At 35.6% G+C, this 24585-nt stretch overlaps 1 protein-coding gene across 7 annotated transcripts in view; it reads right to left on the reverse strand.

Moving 5' to 3' along the window:
- SOX6 (SRY-box 6) overlaps nucleotides 1-24585 on the reverse strand; it is a 322621-nt gene that overhangs the window by 149734 nt on the left and 148302 nt on the right. The window lies entirely within an intron of this gene.

Here is a 24585-nt window from a genome sequence, read left to right on the forward strand (position 1 = left end):
TTAGATTTAAAAGAGTCTACAACACACTGATGTTTCAGTACTCTGTAATGCCAATTCTTAATTCAGTCTACATGTGACACAGAACTCCAGACAAGGAAAAATTAGTAACTTCTCTTGTAGTAGAAGTTTTTTAAATGATTAGCAATTTTCTTAGTCACAAGAAGTATGATGGATTCATGAAATAAACCTGAAGGACATACTACGATTCAGACCAACCCATCGCAAAACCTTAGTGTGATATGCGTGACTGAGGCAATAAGAGAGTTCTGTGCAAAAAGCTGTTTCAAAACAACAACAGATAAAAAAAGATTTTTGAAAGTAAGCTTAGGCAGGTATGTGGCCAGGAAAATGTCTACACTGAAGGTACTGCCTTGCCAGGATCCATTAGTGTGTACTGAGCTCCACACTGTTGACATCAGTTCAATGATCTGTAACTTCAGTATAGACTTACCTTAACCCTCTTAAACGGTATTATTCAGTCTTGAAGATGGACGCATGGATCAAAGATTATTCAGGTGCTTTTGAATATGTTACTGTATACTGACATTAATTTCCATAGATAAAAGACTGCTCTGCCAAAGAAAAACTCCCTTGCCCATCATGACTAGAAGAGATCAACCACATACCTATTTTAGAAAGCCAATGGGAAGCAACCTGCTGTCTCAAATGATACTTATTGCCATCCACTGCCACCTGGGAAACCACAGCTTGAGACTTTCACATCTGTCAAGCAGCTTTGGCATTGTAATGCAGGCCCCTGATCTTACAGTCATAAAATATTTTACACACCCAAAGCAGATATTAATCTCCTGCTCCATTTCCATATTATTCTGCATACTTTGTACTTGCTTCATAATATGAGTAGAAAGCTACCACAAAGAGTGCATGCTAAGGCTACAAAATTTGATTGTTTTGTTATGATTAGTTAGAACAATTTGATGTAGTTGCAGCAAATTTATAAGATCTTCTCTTTTTCTTTTTTTCTACATTTTATACAATATCAGGCTGAAGTAACTGTTCTTATTCAGGAATTCATTGTAATTGTTTTTCTTTCCTTTTTCCCCCCACAGAAACACATCTGAAATGAATGACCCCATTTAATGTACTCTGCTCTTTAATTTGTACTGTGCTATGTAATCCAACAGCAGAATAAGAACTGATGACCACAAAATGTACACTGTGCTCCTGGAAAATAGAGAGACCTCCATGAAGCTGCAAGACACCTAACTGAACACTGCTCAAGACAATAAAAAGCATAAGATGCAGAATATTGTGGTATGAACAGTGTGTGTGTGGGGGTATAATTTAATTTTAGAGTGGAAAATCCCAACCATTATTTTACAGTTTAAATACCAATAAAAAACAACTTGCTCAGAATGCAGACCAGATTGAGCTGATCTGGCTGGGCCAAGAAGGGTCATCAGTAGCTGTGTGCCATCATCATCTGTTTTGCATCCACTTACTGCAGCAGGCAATGAGATTCCTAAACTCATTACCAGTAAATAAACTTCTGCTGCTGACTAAAAATATCTATAAATAAAATAAAAATATAGCTATCTGTAAAATGTATTTGCCATAAAAACAGATAAAACAAAAAGCTTAGTAGAAAATATACTGTAAATATGCCAGCTTCCATAAAATATTATATATCACAGCTCTTTCTCCGTTTTAAGCCTTTTCTCTTACTCCAAAGATAGCAGTGCATTTTTTTTCCATGGGGTCTTCCTTATCCCCAAAACACATCTGTCTTGAGTTTCTCTCAGATTTGTCAGGTGGATCAGTGCTCCCCAGGGCCTGCTCCATCTGAAGTATTTTAATTTGACTAAACACCTGATTTATTTTATCTCTCCGATGAGAAAGGCAGTTTGTCTTAATAGAGCCTGTCAGCCTACAGTCCCATTCACAGCAATTTACAGGCAGCCAGGGATGCTGGAAAAGAAGAGTGCTGTGATTCTGTATTTTATCCTCCTCCAGAAAGCACCTAAAAGCAGCTATTCACTGCTACTGCATGTGGCATTTTAGAACTGAATTAGCTTTTTATTCAAGTAACTACACTTGTTGTCAATAGCTTATCTGTAAAATTGCTACATTCACTACTGATTTTATTAACCTTTGGCTCTATCACAAAATGGTCTTCAGTTAGGAAAGACCTTTAAAATTGACACATTTTTCTTAGGGGCCTTTATTTCAGTGACTTCAGATATACTGAATTTGATCCATTGACTCCCTCTACCAGCAGTATTTAAAATTTTGAGTGTTGGTGGGAAGTGGATAGTATTTAAGGACATCTTTTTAAAATAAAAATATAACAGACTTACCAAAAGTTCAGAAAAAATAGTTGTTATTATTTTTGATAGTCCTTTGGTTACATATTCTTCCCTTTGTGATTATAAACTGAAAAATAATTTGGTTGTAGTGATATTATAATTTTTCCTTGCGTGCTTTTGTTTTCTCATTTCTTTTTACATGGATTTGAGCACAATATGAGATAAAACAGTCAGACTGAACAGAACTAAGGCATCAAAGAGAACTTTTGAGAAATTCTGGTCATAGGTCAATGTAACCAGGAGTACGAAAATAAAAAGTAGCTATAAATCTGCTCAAAAAGAGAGAAGAGTTCAACTTGTGGTCTAAAATTACATTTAGAAAGAATTCTGCTTGTGGCAAAAACCTGTATTTTAAAACTGATCACAATACTGCATGATTTTTTGTACACAAAGTAATAAATGATCATATATTTTCTGATATATTTAGTAAAAATCATAAACGTAATCTTGCATTCTAGATAAACATTGCAAAAAAAAAAATTAAAAATATACTATCCTGTAAGTATAGATACATAATATAACTGCAGGTCCTGTATCAATCTCTGCTTTACCACCTTACAACACTTCTGTTACCTTCTACTACATATTCAGTCTATATACAGATGTAGCTGCATGTCAACAAACACAGGAAGCTTTTCAATGTTAAATTTGGAACTGTCCTTGTGGCAAGTTGTCATGAGATAGAGGCAGAGCAATAACTGCTGGTAAGGGAAAAAATAAGCAGGAATAACAAAAAATAGGCTTCTAGACTTACATAGCATAATTTACACTAATCTCTTTGACACTCAGCAAAAGAAAACAAGATAAAACCACATATTGTATCAAGTGAATAAAAGACAGAATACTGGAGTCATAAATAAGCCAAAATTTATAGGCGTGGTCCAAAGCTTGCTGAAGTAGGATTCTTAGCTGTGACACGAAATTACTGTGGGTTCTTGAATGTGCTTGCCTTAGTTTCCCAACATGTACACAAAGTAAAACACTACCAATCAGAGGCTTTTATGCCTGGTTAGTTAATGCTTCTGAAGTGCTTTGAGATCTTTGCATGGAATCTCTACACAGCTGCAAAGTATTATTGGTTCTCTTGAATTCTGTGATTAGCGTAAAGCATGACAAATATCATCCTTGTTTATGCACTGCATCTAAACTAACTTTTGCCCCATATACTTACAGGAAATACAAATTAATAAATCACAAATGATTACTCCTGTTACGTTTTTAGAATAAACACATAGTGTGACTTTTATGAAATGAAGAGACAGTAATGCAAGAAAGAAGTGTGGACTTTGCCAGAAACTAAGAAGGGCTTTAAATCACATAACTGCAGTTACAAAGTATCATCAACCAAAGCAATTCAACCAACAATCAAAAATGATTTTGAATCAAGTTAAGCAATTTCAGCATTTAAAAAAAAAAAAAAAAAAAGAAAAGAAAAGCCTTTATGAATCAATTCCTCTGTTAGTTCGTTGGGTTTTCTTTTCTTTCTTTTTTTTTTTTTTTTTTTTTTTTTTTTTTTTCTTATGGACATTGTTTGAAAAGAAAGCAAAAACACAATGCTAGACATAAAAGAAAGTGTATTTGATCTTAGCTGCCCAGAGATAACCTGGTTAAACCATTCTGTCTAACACGGCAGTCTGCAGCACACATCAGATAGGCTGTGATGTCTCTACTTCACAGGCTCTGTCCAGCATTTAGCATTTACCCTTTTTTGATTGGGTCACCTTTTAAATGCCACAAAATAGGGCAGCAAAAGTCAACAAAAATAAACAGGAAAAACAGAAGAAAGTAACAATCTAATGGAAGGGCTTTGGAGATAAAAGTCACTTTGTGAGGGCTGCCTGACTAAGGAGCCCCCTTGCCATTGCAATAGCATCTAATTTGAGTTCTAACTCCAACAGCAGTTTAAAAAGCTTTCCACTCTAAAGGGCCCCAAGTGCATCATAAAGATAAAGCATTTCAGTAGAAAACAGCCACAAAGACCTCTATTATCTTATCAGTCTTTGGTTACAACAGCTGAACCAATATGACTAAGTTCTGAATGACTTTTTTTTCCCCTTCTTTTTATAACACTAGAATACTGGAATTTCTTTATTTCACGATCAGTTAGCAATTGTTGATGTTCCCATATGCTACTGTCCAGTCCTTAGTCAATAAAAAGTTTTATAAATGCTTCCATTGTGCTTTGTAGCATCCCAATGAAGAAGGCAGCACAGCAAACATGTCCAGCATGCAAACCACACCGGATAGATTCTCTTGTGAAGGTGTGAGAGCCACACACCCCCCCTTAGGTCTCAAAACGATTCTGTGTTTTAAGCTTTGAGCAAGGAAAAATTAATACCCTATGTCCATAAACAGTAATGGGAATTAATATTAGGAACTACTGAAAATATTCTGTAGAGAAAAAAATCTGTTTGTTAGATTTAGAAAAATAAAAAATCACTTAAATTATCTATGCTTACGAGAAGGATGAAAATGCTTTACTGACAAGCTGCAGGATTCATCCTAGTTTAACTTATACTAAACTTCAGACACTTAAGCAATTTCTTAGGTGGGAGTGCAATTTTTTTAAGGATCCTCAGAACAGAAACAATCCTAAACTTACCATAAGCTAGACTTATCATAGGCTAAACTTATCGTAGGCTAGGCTAAAATTGCAGGCAGCGGTGAAAATGAAATTACCTCAGCGAGGTTATGATGATCCTTCACTTTCCTGTGTCAGGATGGGCACAGGCAGGTGAGGGGGGGGGCAGGGCCCCGTGCCTGCAGGCGCTACCTGCACCTCCATCACCTCCGCCACCTCTCCTCCTCCCAGCACACTGAGCTGCTGGCACTGCTCACAGCAAAGAGCAGCGTCCTGCACCCACTGCTGCTTAGCTTGGGTCGTACCAAGACTTTCATCCAGTCCGCATGTGCATCTTGTCTAACTGCGGGGACAGGACACGTGGAAGAAGAGTAATGCACATCCAGCTCTTCCTGACACTGAGCTGGGACAGAGACAGGGGTCCCTGGGCCTAAGTGCCCTAGCAGGTCCTCACTTCATCACTGCACTTCCGAGAGTTCGGTTTCCACTGTACCCTGTTTGACTAATTGAAGTGTCACACTCCATCGGTTTTTTCTCTTCTCAAAAGAATTTGAAGGATTCATTCCATTTTCAGCCTTCCCAAATCACAGAACAGTTTATTCCGCATTAAGAACAAGTAAGTCATAAGAATGTACGTAGTAACCCAGCTGAACATTTCCCCTAAAGATTTGCCCTAAAGATGGCAACTGAGGCAGGCTTACCTGCCTTAGCATTTCCCAGCAAATGCTTGTACCTTAGCTCTGCTGCTGCAAATAACCACCTCATCTGAGACAATGCTTCTGTTGTGGCCTTTAACTTTTTTTTTGATCTGCACGTGTTTGCCGGACTTTTTGTTCTTGCATTGTTTCTTAGCAATTCTCAAGTGCTTTCTGGGGAATATCTTATATTCAGAGGTTTTCTGCCCTGTTTTTCACAACAGTTCTAATCAAAGTAAACCAATATACCAAAAAGAAAAATGCTGCTGTGACCAGATCAACATAAACTGTTCACAAGTTACTACCAAACAGCTCCAAATCTGCCAAAGTAATCTGCTAGGCAAAGGATTGGATTGAGTAGAGCCTGGTCAGCTCATGGAGCAGCACAGTGATAAGTTGCCCCATTTTCAGGGATGTGGTGAATCCACTGTTGAGACCTAAAATGTAATTCACGTCAGGAATGTCGGAAAGAATGTGATGTTAGCCAGAGCTTCAACCTCCCCCTCCTCCAAATAGCACCCAGCAAAAAGCAGAATTCCAACAAAACTCTTGGGCTCCTTTCGTTCTGAAAAGTACTCTATCTGACATAAGCCTTGGAGGATTTAAACTAAGTTTAGAGATTTTGTTACTATCTCATATATAAAATTCTACTTTAGTATTGTTTGCTATTACAAAGAAAAAAACCACTTTAGCCAGTTTCTTAGAATTACTCTCAAATTCCAGAAGGACTTGTCACCTTACATTCTAAATAATATTAGAAGTACATATTAAGTGTTAATTCATGCATGTGCATGAAAGAAGACAACATTTTTTTGAATAAATTATTTGTAGGGTTTTTCAGCAGCAAGTTGAGATTTGGTTATGAATGCTTTAGTGCTTTCAGTGGGTTTAGAAACGCTTCATATATACTCAGTATAAGCTGTTCAGACTCCATGTAGAAAAAAATGTGATAATACTGGATATAAACAGAGAAATATGTAATATACATTGCAATTAAAAACTCACACCCAACCTGTTCTTGATGAATTAGAATATAATGATATAACAGAGGCCACAGGCTGTGAGTAATCTGTACAGTGATACAAACACTAAAATATGATGTAAAGAGAAAAGAAAAATGAGTAGCTTTATTTTATTAACTGAGAAGACTGTAGCCCAGGGCATAGCACACCAAAATAAAATTAACATGGTGGTGTTATATAGTGAGCAAACTTTTTATTATTAATATTGACTCTAATGCTTTTAAAGTTAAAAAAAAAAATTTACAAACAATAAAGGATGAAAGGTGGTCCACCCATTTGAGATACTCACTCAGGACTTGAAAGAGCAGAAAAAATATCCTCACCTTCAGTTTCAGTTTTTCCCATTTAAATACACATGAGAGTTCTTCCCTAGATCAGGGAGGGGTAAGGAACAATAAAGATTCCAAACTGTATTTGTGGGCCATATAACAGAGGAAATAGGATAGTAAAAAATAAAAAATCCAAAGGATAAAGGAGGTATTGGAAGTGAAAATAATTGATAAGCAGGAAAAAAAACCCAAAAATCTAACCATCATGTAATTATGTAACAGTTCCTTCTCTGTAGAAAAACCACACTGATATACCAGAAATTGTGTAAATAAGAATAGCAGAAATATTTAAACATCACAGTAGGAATGAACTTTCCAGATGGGAACCTTCTCTGTACAAACATCCCCACACAGATCATGTTTACTAGGTTGTGGAAGTTAGTATCTTAAGTTAAAATGGCACAAGATTGATTCACCTTTCCCCATCAGAGAACACACACTAAGCACAAACAACAATAGCAGGCCAACGTTATGTCTTCCTCGAGGAGATGAGAAAGTCATAAAAAGGGGTTGAAAGTTAAATCTTGTAACTTTTCTCATTTACAAGGGCTGTACAACTAACTCCAACCCAAGAGTCCTATAGTGCTTTAAGTTCTCACATAGCAAAACAGGGAAAGTCTCACAGGGAAATGGAGATAGCCAGTTTTTCCGTCTGAAGATGGGACACAAGTACTAAATATCAGAAAACGCAAGTCCCTCGGTAACAGCAATTTTCACAGTGCTTGTAGCTTCGTTACACTGGAATTAACAGCCCAGGAGGTCTTCATGTTATTGACAAATACATGTAGAACTAGAAACTTAGTAGAAATATTCTTTATTTACAGTGGTATGAGAGTTGATCCCCATGTTCCCATAAACAGTAAGTGAAGCCAGTCATTCACCTTCCCTATTATATTATCTCTGAACCTGACCCAAAACACATGTATTCTTTCATAAGCTTTGGCTGAATTTTGTAATTGCCAGAGGACCAATAGCAGACACATCAGACAGAAGTCCAGGAAAACTCGTCACTGAACATTACGGAATAACATTGTTTTAATGACATTCTATCTCTCAGTTTCTACCAAACTCACTACATTAGGTATGTAGAAATGTTAGTAAAGAAGCCTATACATATATATATATATATCTCATCTACAGTACCATCCCAGTTCTAGATCTGAGACTTTGTCTTGACAGCATCATTTGACATACAAAACTGTACATAATATTAGACATTTTAAATGCACTTCCTTATTCACTTCATAAATCTCTCCTTGAGCAGCTTATAGCTTGATGTGAAACTGAGAATGAGGTGTTTACAGAGAAAAATACTGCCCCATCTTTCACACCAGCTTTAAAGGGCTTCCAACACAATAGCATTTTATCCTAAACACAACTTTCCTTTCTGGATAATTCTTTCAAATTTTTTTTTTTTTTTTTTTTTTTTCTCTTCTGACTCATAATTTTACTGAATGGAGTTCTGCTGCACTGGTAGTGTCACTATATCCTGATTTAGTTAAATAATGTTGTAGATGTTTGAAATCAATTGAAAATCCCTACACTTCATTTCCAGAAAAGAAGAAAAATAATTTTAGCTCTAGGTGAATATTTGCACCCAAGCCTTGATGTGAAGAAACAGATGGTCTGACATACAAATGCTAAGCCATCTCTAATATTCATATACTACATTGCAATAAAAGGTATAAGTAAGATACTTTTTTATAACTTCCTCTATTAGATGAGAAATTATATTTTGTTTTGCTTATACACAATCATAGGTAGTGACTTCTTTGGAATTACAGTGTTGAGAGTCACAATTGATGACAGACTGGAATAAGTAGGAGCTTATCAACCAACACGAAAAGATTAGGAGTCTGCTGAAGAAAAAAATGTAAATGGAGAATTCAGGACTGATTTTGAAATTGCTCCATTTCATTGATTCTTTCATAACAGCATACAGCTGGATAAAAATCATTTTGTTTCCATATTCAATTTTAACTTTAACAAGTGATCTCTGGGTACCGTGATACTCTTCAAAATGAATCTTATTTTTTTATTACGTAAACATGATACAATTCCAAGTGATCTATATTATTTTTCATTCTTTTTAAACTAGTATTTCTTCCTGTTGTGGTGAAAGTGCAGAAAAACCACTTGTTTGGAAGGAAGAGCTCTCCAATTAAAACTTGTATCTTCAATCACAGGGATGAACTGAATCTCTAACTCTATCTAATCTTATTCTGGAAAGAGAATTGTATATGTACATGCATAAAAATGACTGGAAGGAAGCTGAGTTTAGAGGAAGTTAGTTTAATATCTCATTTGACTAGTATAGCACATAGGAATTAGATGACATTAATTTCCCTGTGTAACAGGACTCATAGTTACTTGTGATTTCTTTAGCTGACATTTGTCTTTCATTAAAATGTTGATGATTTAAAAGAAGCTTTTGCTTTTTCAGTCTTTTCACATTGTCTAAACTATGGATTAATAATGAAAGATGAAAAAGAATCATACGTTTTAATTAAGTTTTCCATTTTAAACAGCAAGCTACAGAAAAGGAGGTTTATAATATTTTTTTTTTCTTCTTGTATTTGCAGAAATAACATGATTCTTCTCTTTAAATAGTGAGGAATACTTTGTACTGTAATGTATATAAATACATACATGAGGTGATGGTAAGAAAAGTGACTGTTGAAGCTGATACATCTTTTATGTTTAGTCCTGCAGTTGGACATGTGCAAATCATGTGAAAAAATGTTCCACCGCTGTATCCTCCTGCGGGGCTAAACTAGTTTTAAAGAGGAAGATGTGGTGCCTTATATTGAACTTCAGCATCTGTGTACTAGGAAGGTCTATTAGAACAAGGATAGAAATGAGTACTTTTCTCTATGGGTGCGAGAAGGGAAGAGATCCTTTCAATAGGTGCCACTGCAGCTTTTTTTTTTTTTTTTTTTTTATAAAAAGTCTAATCAATTTATATATTAGGATTAAATTATTGGAGTTCATTTGCCTGAAAGCTAACACTGAGGATCCCAATCCAAAGCACTCCAGGAATCTTGCCTCTCTTCCTATACTCAAAATTGTAACCCAAATGCATTTCTTCTACTGCATCCAGAATGCACAATATACACAGGAGAGATGTGCCCCTGTGAAATATACTCTGACTTACGATGTCTTGCAGTTACTTTTTATATCTTGTTAAATAAGTTACTTCCACAAGTTTTTAGTTAGTAGTTATTAGCTACACCACTCAGAAATGTCTAAATATAAATATAAGGAGTATTAGTACTGCAAGATTTATATACTTTAAATATAAATTTTAATTTTGATCTTAATTACATGTTCATCTTTCATGTCTTACAAATACAAACAAGTATATCAATGAAAAACTTATATTTGCCTCTGAAGATTTTTATTGCCTCTGGTGATAAGTAATGAAGAAGCAAAGTTTATTGCAAAACAAGGACATTAGCATAGCCTGTCTATCATGGAAGCTGTAAAGAAGAAACTTCCTACTTCATCTAAGAAGAGACAATTTAGTCAAAAGCCTTTGATATGTATGGAAAAGCAACAACATTTTATACATTTAGAATGTGTCCACAGAAGTCAGTTGAAGGCTTCACACTTATTTCAGTGGGTTTTCAAACAGGTCCACTGATATGTTCATTAATAAATGGCATTAGGTGGTCAAAATCGGCAGCTTCAGGCTTGTAAATATGAATATTATTATAAATTTCTTTCCTAATCAAACAGTTATAAATTGAAAGTGCTACTTATCTGCTACACACATCCTCGTAATCTGTAAAACCAATTCAGCAGAGTTTATTAATGCTACAAATATGAATTATCTTATGTCTTTTGAAATAACCACAACCTCACTGTATGGGTACAAGAAACAAAAACCAAACAAGTAAACTATGCTTGTTCTTCCCTCAAGGTTTACTTTATAAATAACTAAATAAATAATTTAAAAGAACACATTCCAGAACAAATTAGAATTCTATGACCAGCTTGCCGTGCTACTATGAAATATGCTACAAAATTATCAGTCAAGTATTCTGACTGCAGAAAACCTCAATCACATTAACCAGAGCACAAAGGAGGTGGCCTACATTCGCAGACTGAAGTTCCACACGTATTCTAAGGGTGTTCTGGCATAATTGCACTCTAACCACAAGCATGAGTATGTTTAGCCAGATGTTTCTTAGAAGCGACTAAAAGTACAGTTGGAAATTTACTTAATTCAATTTATTTGTATATCTAGTTGATCACAAACCAAAACATTTAACACAGCCCTTCACTACAGAATCTTTGGTAATTAAATTATTCACAGTCTCAAACCAGAGAGTGGTATCATGTTATTTTTTGTGCTTATATTAGTATTCTACCAATCAAACGGGATCACTCAGAATGAACATATAAACACTGCCTATTCAAAAGACTTAATATAATCTAATATTCGAAGGTCTGGACATAGGCACAAGTTTAAGCACAGTCTAAAGATGATTCAGAATAAATCTTGAAGCACTGGAAGCATGTAGGAAACACACCAAGAGTTTACGAATGCCATACAACTGCATTCTAATTCAATATATTATAAATAGACCTAGGATATATTTAAGAAAACAGGATCCCTAATTGTTCCTCTCTCCTTAAGACAGTAAGACACTGTCCAGTTGTATATTCACTACTTTATTTCTACAGCAACTGCAATTTCATCATTATTTTTCCTTCATAACAAGACACTAAAACTAAAAATATAAATGAAGAAGAAGCAGGAGCAGGGAAAACAGATCTCTGCTGAGACTTCTCTTAATTGGTTTTGAAAGTTAATCATCCTTTTAAGTTGTCCTATTGAAAATTAAAAATTAAAAAAATTAGGATGTCTGAACCAACATACCTATTGCAACCTGATGCAATGTTTTCAATCTGTTTCTCAGAAGTTACCATGGGTAACTGTGATGCTGAGATACTGCGAACTAAGATAAAAGCTAATTGTGACTGCAAAATAATTTTGCACTTAAGCAATGTATTTTATGGTTATTTCCTCTCTATGAATTTTAAATATCCATCAGAATTTCAATCTGTCTGCATCTGTAAAGATCTTGAGTATTTTTCCCAGGGGTTTCCTAGATTTAGGTTCCCTGGGCCAGGTTTTTAAAGGGATTGGCCATGTTATAAAAAACACCTTAAGCATCTAGCACCCATTGACTCAGAAAACATCTCACACTATTTTAAAAAAATTAGATAGGTGTGTCTGAATCGCATAACATCACCTTAGAAGTTTTCAATTAATTTTCATCAGAGGCGCTTTTTCACACAGTGGACTCTAGAGCCAGGAATATCTTCCTAAAAGATGCCATGGGCTCTAAGTTTTATAGAGCTAAAAGATGCTATAGGCTCAAGCAGGAACTGGAACAGCATTTGGAAGCAGGAAGAGAGATCTGATTGACTGATACAAAATAAACATATCACATCAGGGTCAGGGGATCCCTGGAACTGAAAACAGTCAGAGGCTGGGATGGCGTTAGTGTGAAAATATATGCTTTTCCTGTTCTTCCTCGTGTCCATTTCCGATGACTACTGGAATCAAATGGATGTTTGGCTCTTTCTTCCTCTTATACCAAAGATTTCATTTCCAGTTTTCTCTGTGTTCTTGTATAGCAAACTTAGCCCTTCAGATACAGTATTTGATAATTTAGTATTAAGATTTGTTTTCCCTGTGTGGGAATTCATACCTATAGGTCAAAAACCTGTCTTTCCTTAATGTAAAAGTAGTTTCATTTGCTTTTCTGATGTGCAACACCAGCTAGTGGACATGAGAACCTGAATCTGTGTGAAAACACAGGCTTAGGGCTGACGTGTTTCATTCAAAACCTTAAGTTGCTTACTTTGACTTTCACATAGGTAATAACCTTAGTACAAAAAAGGCTTTCAACTGCACCCTTACGGCTAATTTCTAACATATAGCCACCAATATATTGTATTATCATCATAATTTCAAGGAATCAAAAGAAACACTTTCATAAATGGAAATATTGCTGAAGAACTGCTGAAGGACATGAGGTATTTAGGTATCACTTTCTAGAACTCAGTAGCACTTTGGTAATCTCAAAGCAGCACAGACTGCATTCACTTACAAATTTTCAAATTCCTCTTTGGAGCTCTTCCCTTATTAGCTTGATATGTAATAGCAAAGACGATATTTTTCTGCTCTGGTGTACCTTAAATGTTCTGCATTTAGGAGACCTCTGCAGCTTGCAATAAAGCTAATTTCGCAGTGAGCTTTCAGTTGTATCATGCACTCAACATATACTGACAACAGTCCGTATAAGAAAACCAGCTTGCATAAGAGGATGAACAAATACTAATCTGACATGTAAAGACAATACAGAAAATGCATTTGTAAGGCAACACTCACACACATTCATTCACATTTATTTTCCTATGAAAAAAAAAAAAAAACAAAAAAAGATTTTTACTAACTCAAGTACTCAGTGTACCTATTTAAGAGGAGTGACTTTTTCAGTTGCTTATCCAACTGCACAACTCTACACTTGCTATGACACGGCTAACACTGACAAGAAAAGAGCACTACTATAAAAGCCTGAGTAGGTGTGCATGTCAACATCATTACCTAGTTTACCGACTAACCTTCCAATTCTCACAGTATCTTTTAACCATTTCCTGTCTTCTAGCAGTCAGTCAAGAACATTAAACAAATATCATGTATCTTGAGCTCATGAAGCACAGAAAACTAACTCTTTCAGAACTCCAATGAAAAATGGCAGATTACCTTTGCTTTTAAGAAAAAAAAAAAATACAAACCTCTTAGAGACTGTTAAGGACCATCACAGAAACTGAGTCTATAAATGTTAGCTTTTTGGATAATAGCTGCAGTCTCAGCCCTGGCATTGGGGATGCCAGCTGACCCATAGGATCTGACTTTGATCAGTGAAGAGCAGTGTTCTCCTTTTACAGATCACACTGCAAGTGGGCCTATTGCAAGGAACACTTTTCTCCTTTATGAAAACTATTTCAATAAAACAAGTTAAACAATGTTCATTGTCATTACATAAACCCTCAGTTTTTCCTCACTTCCAAACTTGAACTTCATATTAATTTCCAGCCCCTTAATGCATTCAAACATTTTACACCAGCATAGCTGTCATAATGTAAATTCCTTATAGCAGATTCAGCTGACGTGCAATTAGCACCTATATTCTGTCATGGGTGATTTGCTGCTTATCACCATAGCCCTTTTCAGTAGCTGTAACTGTAATTCAGAAAAGTGTTTTTCTCAGTGTTTGTTAGCACAATGCACATGGAAGGGAACAGAAAGAGGCAACGTGAGAGAAGAGCCTCACCTATAAAGTTAACTAAACTTTAGCTATTTGTGGACACTGACTATAATTTTTCCAGGTCAGCAGAGGGAGAATTCTCACTATGGCCTACTCACAGCCAGTTCATAGCATCAAGTGTTCATGTTGGTCTGATGGTCGGATATGTTATCTGAGAGTATGCAGAGACCCAGAGTGCCTTTGTCAATCACTGTTATCTTGAAAAGTGGCAGACTGTAACCTGATAGGATAAAGTATTTCTTTTTAGAAAAATCCTTACATTTCAAAAGAAGTGGTAACCCCTTCTGAAGTCTGAGAGACCCAAAATTACACTATAGAACACTTGGAAGGTGAAAAATACAACAAAATAGAGAAAAGGGTTAATTAATCTATTAATGCATCTTGATGCAGGAACCCTCCATTCACTACAGCCCCTAAAAGAAAATCTGCAGTTATCCTGTGACTGTTGCAGAATCTCAGCAGTATGTAGGCAGATGGATCCTGACACCAGAGCAAAGCAGCAAAGGTAAAAAGTTTTCAGTTACAAATTAAAAGGAACTCTCTGATTCTTAATGAATCTCAAAAAACAAACCACAGTACAGTTATGCCTATTTTAATTTCTTTACCTTCCTTAGTAAACCTCTGTATTCCTTTGATGTTACCAATCTAAACTTGAGGTCTCTGTAAGTTTTCCCACATTTAGAAAACCTTAAGTTGTACAAACCTGCATAAAATGTCTGTGTACACTACACTGACTTTTGAAATCCTGCAACTTCAGTACAACACCCGCATTTTAACAGTAGATTTTGGTTTAGTATCTGTAGTAAGACTGTATTCCAGCTTCCAGAAAGAATTACAATTGTCTAGTAAACAGTTACATCAATGATCAAATCCCGTAACTAAATTTCAAAGTGTGGTGAGCCTTGTCTATAAATAATTTTCTGATCTTAAGGGTTAGAACTGTGATCTGATTTCAACAGAACACATCAGGGGCATATATCAATCTACAGTATTTCCAAGTCAAAACAAATGCAAAAGATGCATCTTCACATATAGTAGTATGTTTTAAAATGTCGGAAATGTCAACCACTTACATACTTTCATATTATCCCTAATTAATACAAATTGCATTTAATTTCACATTTAGTAAAACATATTGCTGCCCAAAATAAGGACTATAATTTTTATCAGCAATTATTATTACTGATGTATCAACACAATTATTTAAATTCAATGTATATAGAAGCAGAATCCATGCAAGCATTTACAGCTTTTGTGCCCTCTGTGTTTCTTCCCTAATTTTTGTGGCTTGGAGCTCCTCCAGATGCTGTCTCTGACTTTGTGGTTTTGTATTTGAGATCCCATCTCTTGATTCATAGCATTCCTTGATTGACAAACAGATTCAGATATGAAGACTGTTACCTGTATATAATCTGCATCTGACAGCTGCATTGCTGTTTTCCATTCGTGGTGAAACTACTGTTTCAGACTTTACCCATTTCTTGGGTCTCTGAGTCATTGTGTTTACTGAGCTTTTCAATAACTGGTGACATATGTGATCTCCACACTGCAAACTGCACTTCAGATTTGGAGGATTTTCCTTTTTTTCCCTCCCCCTTCATAAACTAAATTATTTAAAGAACAACACAGGGTTTTTTATTTCTAAACTGATGTGCCTCTTAATTGAATGCAGAACACTTTCAAACTATTTCCCATTAGAGGCCCACTTTTTTTCTGATTTGAATGCACAGTATAATACCTTCATTGGTAGATTAAAATTGTTTGACTAGAAGTAAAACCTATTATTATATGCTTTTTTAGCAGTTTTGTCTTGTATAATGTAGGATGAATTATGTAAAACATACCAAACAGGATACTCTACAAGCTGCTACTTGCATGCTGCAAACAATCACAGTTTCACTGATAGACTGGGACTTAGCATCTTAAAATTCCTGTGGAAATCAAGTGCATTTTAAGTATTGGGTTTGATTATTTAATCAGACAACTTGCATTTTGCCCTGGCTAATTTGGAAGGCTGATAATATTTTACTCATAAAATAATTGTGCACCTGTTGTGATGGAAACCTATTCAAACAAATCTTAATAGACATGAGGATTCACTCCCAACATGAGTGTGTTAGCCCTCTCATTACTGCTATCTACAGAGCAACAAATTTTAAACAGATATTGAGCAGGTCTCTGCTTAATCTTGTATAACTCTTAAAGAACATTTGTGACAACATGACTAACATTAAACTTTGTTAATTCTGTTGATGCAGACCAAGATAAATATTAGCATATGTGGGTCAAACTAACAGGAATGTAAAGAAAAAAGGGTAAGAAAAAATATGTATATAATAACAGGATTTCAGTGTTAATGACAAAGAACCACTTCTTATCAAGCTGCCTGGGTATAAATCTATTAATTTTATTAACACAGAGGGTAATACCTACAATGAAATCATGGAATCAGGACAGACTATGTCCTTAATAGGTTTCTATTTCTGTTTTCTCTGTTCAGACAAGTTTCCTATGGAAACTGCTTCAATATAGCTCTCTCAATTTGCTTTACAATTCATATATTCATTTTAATTGATGAGACTTCATCTTTTTAGCATTTTTGAAAATTTTCTCTATTGGCAAATCATGCCAGAACCAAAAAAAATTTGGTGGGAGTGGAAAAGAGAGAAATTACTTTAATCCAAAATAAATATCCAGGGGAGAGACAGAAGGGAGATGGTGTATTGAGACCAATTCACCCACCAAGTAAGGAGGTGGTATCATGAATGACCTGATTGGAGCAAGGGGATCCCTATTAGCCTGAAATCACTTTAATGTTGGCAGGCAGAGGTGAAAACAAGGAAAATGAGCCCAGTTTGGCTAGATCTGCCCTTTGGCAGAAAACTGTCAGATGTCATCGGTCAGATCTGAAGTGAGATGACACAGTTAGACAAATCAAGACCTCTTGAAAAAAATACTGATAGTTAACCTCTTCCAAAGGGTCAACTTGTTTAAACAGAACAAGGACAACCCTTCCCGTATTTCTTCTTCTGTTCCTCACTGAGCTTAGGCTTTTGAGACAGCAGCTGTGTCAGGTTGCACATTATGTTCTTGCTATTCTCAGTTGCATGTGAGTTTCCCCAAAGTGCTCATATTTCATTTTTTTCTGAGTAGTAATACTATGTTCCTTAAGTTTTACATATGACATTTCTGAACCATCTCTGGGTCCAGAGTTTGTTAAGTTCCCAGTAAGGTATTTTTATGTATCTCTTAAACAAACAAAAAAAATCTGGTATCTTTGATATAATCAGCATGCTCTTGTTTCCACAGAACATCCGTACACCAGGACCCCACCTCAAGACCGAGTCCCTATTCAGAAAGGGAGTTTAAAACCAACTGAGGTGAAAAGGATTGCCACATAGGTTCTCATTAATCAGCGCCAAAGTTTGATGTTGCTCAGAATAGGGATACTGTGTGCAAAAGGTTTATTTCCAAATTAACTGCAGAGAGGCATGATGTAAGGAATGAATAACTATATTTTTACTTTTAAACCTGAAGAGTCAACTGAATGTAGTGTAACAGAAGACGGGCAGAGAACAACCATTCCCTATTCATTATAATACAAGATTTAAGGGACACCTACAAAGTACTAGGTTCAAATATACAGCATATTGTTAACTGCTGAGCTTATCCCCACAGACTTTCCAGCTGTCTATTAAAGGGTTCAAAAGCGATTGGACATATTCATAGATGATAATTCTATCAAGGGCCATTAAACCCAAATGTACCACCTCTGAATCAAGAAGCCCATTAATCATATTCCGTGGGAAATTGGAAGAGAATTGAGGAAATAATACTGTATGTTTGCCCTTTCCTTACACCCTTCCCCAGGTTGCTCAGTATCCATAGAGACAGAACACTACAGGATAATATGTTCTTTATATTTGACAATAAATCAAAGATTTTCTTAATATGAAACTCCTGATAAAGTACAGGTACAGGTTTCCACAAAATCCAAATCAATCAGAAAATTTCAGCCCTTTCAGTACTGTGTCTATATGCATCTTTCTAGAAAAACACATTCATTAATTTGATAGAATTTGACTTTATATATCTACAGCAACAAAAAGCCAAAAGCACTGATGATGAAACAGAAGAAACAGAGCTTCTACCCTTGTTTTAGCAGTACAGACTCCTACATATGCACTTGCTTTTTCATATGAACTTGTATATTTGTCTTCTGTAGGAGTTTATTTTGCTAAAGGTAAGCAACTTCATTGGTGACTAAGCTGGGACTTGAGTCAAAAGGATATTTGCCACTGACATCCACTGTCAGAAGAGAAGGCCTTAAGTTCCAAGTGGTGATATACTTCAACATAAAAGTCATTTGACTACAACTAAAGATTCTGTATTTATTTTTAAAAAATTACTGATATAATGAAAATTAAAAATACGTATATACAATATCAAAACAGCCTACCAACAGAAGAAAATAGCAAATTTTCAAAGAAAATATGAAAAACTTACTTGTACTTTTTAGTTTATATTCAATCCTTTTTCTGCTAAAAAACTAAATGGCAACTGAAAATAGAATCATAGAATGGTTTGGGTTGGAAGGGACTTTAAAGATCATCTATTTGCACTCCCCCTGCCATGGGCAGGGACACCTTCCACCAGCCCAGGTTGCCCAAAGCCCCGTCCAACCTGGCCTTGAACCCTTCCAGGGAGGGGGCAGCCACAGCTTCTCTGGGCAGCCTGTGCCAGGGCCTCAGCATCCTTATCATTATCCTTCTTATTCCTTTTTCTCATGAACAGATGATATTATGTCTTAGTACACTATTTGGGACAGAGTTCCACAGACCACATCATGTAAGTGAACTGTCCCATTGATTTCAGTGTAGTATATATTTAGTTCATATATTTAGCCTGGAATTGTTAAGCTTAGAAACATACACTTGTAAGGTAAAAAATATACGGATACATGTGATTGCAGTGAGTAACAAATTCATTGTGTGCCTGGAAATATATGGCACGGACCCTGGTTGATATTATTTATAAAATGTATTCAAAAATATGGTGAACTTGATTTATGTGAAAGGTTGATTACAATGTAATTTATAGTTGTGGAGTTTTAAGAACTAGAAATGGTAATAGCCATTAACTTTTAACATTAGAAGCAGGCATGATTGTGGTAGGTGCTACTGAAATATGACCCTCTGACCAAAAGACCAGAGCAACAAAAATGTTTACTCTTTTTTTTTTTTTTTTTCACTAAGTACAGCTTCGAGCCTGCCAAGACTTACATGTACATAATTTAAATAATAGCACTTTGTACAGTGAGCAGTCCCATTCATTTCCACAGAACCACCCTCTGTCTGTACACTTCAGGGTCTGTCTATTTAAATCCAGAATCTGGAGAAAAGTGTTTCATATCAAAAAAAGACAAGATGACATAAGACCACATAATTCAATCTAGTTCACGCTTTGATTAGTCTAATTGTATCAGTATCTTAATCATAACAAATAGATACAATGAAGCATGGTAAATATAGCCAAAATATTTTTTATTTTGGAATCCATTACCTTCTTCAAGCAAATCAGACTAAAAAATATGCAAACATTAACTGCTGAAAGTGCTTATGAAATATTCAGTCATTCAGAAAGGTACCACTAAATTTAGAAGGTCAGGTTAGACCTGGAAACGTAGCTTTTGTAAGACATTGCACAAAATGCTAATGGCTTGAGAAATGGCAAAACAAAAATATGTCTCTGATTTGGAGATCTACAACATAAAGCTAAACATATCACTTCACTGGATCATGGTAACAAATACGTGATAAGAAACCTTTATAGCCTGTGGTATATTTCTAATCAGGACCAATTTCTTAAGGATTTAGGAGTAGGGGTTCTGGGTTGCATTGTTTTGTTATGTTTTGTTGGATGCTTTGATTGGTTTCACTAATTGGAACCAGTTGATCCTATTTCCTGTGTATTGATTTTTTAAATCCTAGCAGTTAGCAATGATTCTAATGTATCATAACACTTTAGACCTTAATCATATAGTGGGGCTTTTGCTTGTAGCTTTTGTTTGAGTTTTAATTAAGAAGACCTTGTGTCTCAAAGCCTGAGCTGGGTTTTTAATTGCTAGTATGTATATCACACAGACTTCAAAAGAAATAAAATATGTTTATAACAGAGAGCACAAAGGAGAGCTTTGAAACGTCTATAGCCATACAAAGTGACATAATTAAAAACCTCTGAGTGCCTCTGTGATATAAGACTTATATATATTTATTTATACATATTTATAAGGCAGGCTGTTATATACCCTTAGAATTCATGAGAAAGAAATTTCAGCAATTATACTGAGAAATAATTACTGCAAATCCAGACTACAGTGTTGGTCAGGGCTACAGGAAAACATCAGATTTATTTTCCTCAAAATGGTCTTCACGTCTGATATAGTGCACCAAGAAACACCCAAAAGCTTATCTGTGAAGACAAATATTATAAAATGGAAGCAAAAATAGCATTTTAAAATGTTTTGTAAATCATGCATATTTTAAGAAAAAATTTAATTCACTGTAAAAACACAGAAACCATAACTTTCTCAAGGATTCATTCATGCAGAACTCTCTCCAAGACTCTTCCAGAAATGGATAGTGTTAAATTACTAGATTCAAACAGTTGTGCCTCACTGTTCTCTTCCAGTCAGTAACGCACACACAAAAAAACTGCTCCTAGAAAACACCTCTTCCCATCTCTTCTGTGTCCTAATACCAGGGACAAATCTGATTTTCAATAATGTTTATAATGTATTTTACAAGGAGACTATCAAGTGGGGTGAAGTTGCTTCATTTTACTAAATTCAGCATTTCCTAGGAAACAGGAATGCTGCCTCCCACCTATCCAAATATTCTGAGGCCATTAAATGTGTACACGTCACATGAAATAGGGGGTTTAGGCTCTTTTTAATAAAGCAGCAAATATAAAGGGCGAAGGAATTAGCATGGGAAACATAATGTAAACAGCCTTCCGTGTTGGATAAAGCTATGGACACATCAATCACTATCCTTCCCAAAATAGAGTATACTGTACAAAGACAGCATGTGACATTCAAGTCACAATGCCTATAAATATAGATAGTTCCAGCTGTAAACACCACCGATGGAAGCCAGAGAGCTAACCTGCAACACAGTAGCCAGTGACCCAGGAGTCACTCTCCGAAAAGACTGCTAGACCAATTCTGACCCTTTCACGATAACATCATTGCTTAAGTTACTTAAAGACTGACCTTTCTTATTTGATCTTCAAAGACCCTGCATGCTGAGAAAGACCATTGCGGGCTATTTCAGTAGGACAACTGCCTGATGCATGCAAGACTATGCTATTCCAGAGATTTATATTTGGAACAGAAACAGAAAACTTAAAACAGACTCTGTATAGTGATAAATGATGCTACTCTGCCTAGCTGTGGCTGCTGAAGAAAAACTAGATAACCAAGCAAGAGAAATACATGCAGCAAGGGAGGGCAAGGACAGAACTCTGTGCACCCAAATACCTGGAAACTTAGAAGAGACCCCTTGCATCACTTTGTGTATTAAAATACATGATAACAAAAATTAGAATGGAAAGTATTCCCCAGTCCTGATTTTTATATTAAAAAAACAACACTGCAAAAGCTGGACATAAGCCTAACAAATTGCTTGTATACCTTAAGTATATATAGTAATGCGCACACTGGCAAATAGCACACAATCAAATGATTTGCATAGGCAGCTGTGGGTTTTTTCCAGGTGAGCAGGTCATTTAACTCAGCTCAACTGCTTTACAGACCTTTGAAAATTTGACCTATGTGTTTCATTTATAAACATATCAAATGAACAAGCAGACTTATTTAACCACTGGAATTTGACTACAAAGCACTCTGCCAAATGCTCCTCTGAGTTTTCATGCAACCTCCCTGAAGTCAATGGCTTGTTTGGCTGGAATTCAAAGAAGAATTGGGACCATTATCAATAACTGAAATCCTAATAAAGAAACTCAGAAAAAGCAGTTTTACAAATGAAGCACACTATGCAAGAGTAATTGTGAACAGGGACAATTCCACTTAGAGAAAAAATAAGTGATTCACTGTTTGTTACTTTTGTATTGGCTTCTATTGTTTGAATTAATAGACATAGTTCATAATTATATCTTGATTAACAGTATTGTGTTCTAAATATAGAAGGTAAAGCAAGAAAATACCATTTTTATCTGTTTCTCTCAGCCAATTATCTTTTCTTCTCATCTATGTGCTTCCCAAACATGAATAGAAACAGTTTGTGTCAGTGGTACATTTTTTTCTGCTTTCATCCTGTTTTCTGGCACTGATTCTTAGTGAACTGCCTTCCCACAACCAAGATGCTAGTCTTTCAATGAAGGGGGGAGGGTTGTAGTTGTGCAGACACAGAGGAAGACTATGTGCTCAGGTTATCCTTAGCAAGAACAACGCCTTCTCTCTAAAATAAACAACTCCCTGTAACAGTCAGTGCAAAGAGCACACAGGACCACACCTCACTTTCTTATAATCAAGATTTTTTTTTCCCCTAATGCCCTAATTTATTTATTTTTACTGCATTGCTTCATGTCTTTAAGTTAGGCTCAGTAATATGAGCAGAAAGTCCACACAAATGCCAAAAATATCAGCCAGTTAAATAAATTGATTTAGAATCTAATGGAAATTAAGGAAAAACACATTCGACCTCCCAAAGACAACACATTTTTAAAAGTAGTTCTTTCAGACCTCAGCATGCCCTGCCAGTTACCCAACTGGAAATTCATTCAGCACTATGAAAATGAACTTCATGATTTGAAAATCTATCACCTTGAACACCTAAAAGATTTTTATTTTTTTTTTTAAGTATGCTTCTTTGGCAGATTAAAAATTCTCTCTGATTCCCCTACTTTGCTTTATTTCCTTCTTGTAATCCAGTTTTCATGCTGCCATGGGCTAGACTGTTGGTGGGGGTTTTTTTTCTGTCTGAGATGGTTTAAGGAACAAAAATGCTAATATGAGTTAATACCAGGCTATTAGGGTGATAGCGATTTTATCAGTCTGGAGCTAACCAGCCTGCAGACATTGGCTAGGCCACTAGCTTGGGAGCCCAAAGGAAAGGAGTCCTGCTTCAGACCTGTCACTGCTCCTACTATGTAACTCTGAACCTTGTTTCCTTCTTCTCTAAAACAACACTAATGTCTTTGTCAAGAGGTTTGAATATGGCAAGTATAAATCAGGACATAACAGCAACCGTTATTTATCTTCCATGTTTGTGAATGCTTTTTTCCATTTCTGCTTGTTCATGAAAAATATGAAAAGCAGTTGCAGTAGCAAAGATTCAGTATTGTGTCTTTCTGGAGGTCACCCAGTAATGGAGAGCAATACTGCAGACATTAAAACCTCTTAAGGAGAGGTTTCTGGGGATGAGACACAGGAAGTCAGTTGGGGAAACTAACCGAATGTCAACACATAAATCTGGTGAGCCTGATCAGGTGATACTTCTTATAGAGCTAATAGGCTATACACCCAGAAAAGGGAGTTGATTGAGTTGAAAATTCTTCCAAATCTGAATGAGAATGCTTTGTAGGTAAATGAGAAAAGGGTTAGGAGCAAGAACTCTACCCGTTCACTCTGCAGTGAATATATATACTAAGAAAATAGGAGGAATTACAAAAATACAGAACAACCTTTTTTTTTTTTTTTTAATAAATGAAAGCCCATTAAAAAGCTTTCTGTGTCATATAAAAGAATAAAGAACATTATTCTGCATTGCTAGAGATCCCACCTCTTTTAATTTTGATTCACTAATAGCATTCAAGTAGTTTCTATTTAAAGACTAAGTAGCTATATTGTGCAATTAATGGACAAACTAGCATTCAATGTTTTCCACACTATTAAGAGACAATACAGCTTTAAATAGAATGCGATTTCAAGACATAATTTTGTTGGATTTTATTACAGTCAATTTTAACATGTTCCTGTAAAACTGCATACTATATTTCTGCCGGTGACGTTACTACAGGATTTCTTATCTGCCTAATATATAAGCATTGACACAATTCTACCAAAAAAATCCAACAGGAGAATCCAACAGATTTTAGTCCTGAATAGGAACCACTTATAACTTCCTTATTAGAAAGAGACAACCTTTCATCTGCTTGTATAATTAAAAAATTTAACTACCTTATGTTTCCCTGGTGGAAATGCAAAACGCCAAGTATCAATTTTCATCAAATAGCATCTTTCTTTTTAAAAAAAAAAAAAAAA

Source organism: Athene cunicularia (genome assembly GCF_003259725.1).
Source record: "Athene cunicularia isolate RWA chromosome 5 unlocalized genomic scaffold, athCun1 chr5_part2, whole genome shotgun sequence".
In the NCBI taxonomy this organism is placed as follows: Eukaryota; Metazoa; Chordata; class Aves; order Strigiformes; family Strigidae; genus Athene; species Athene cunicularia.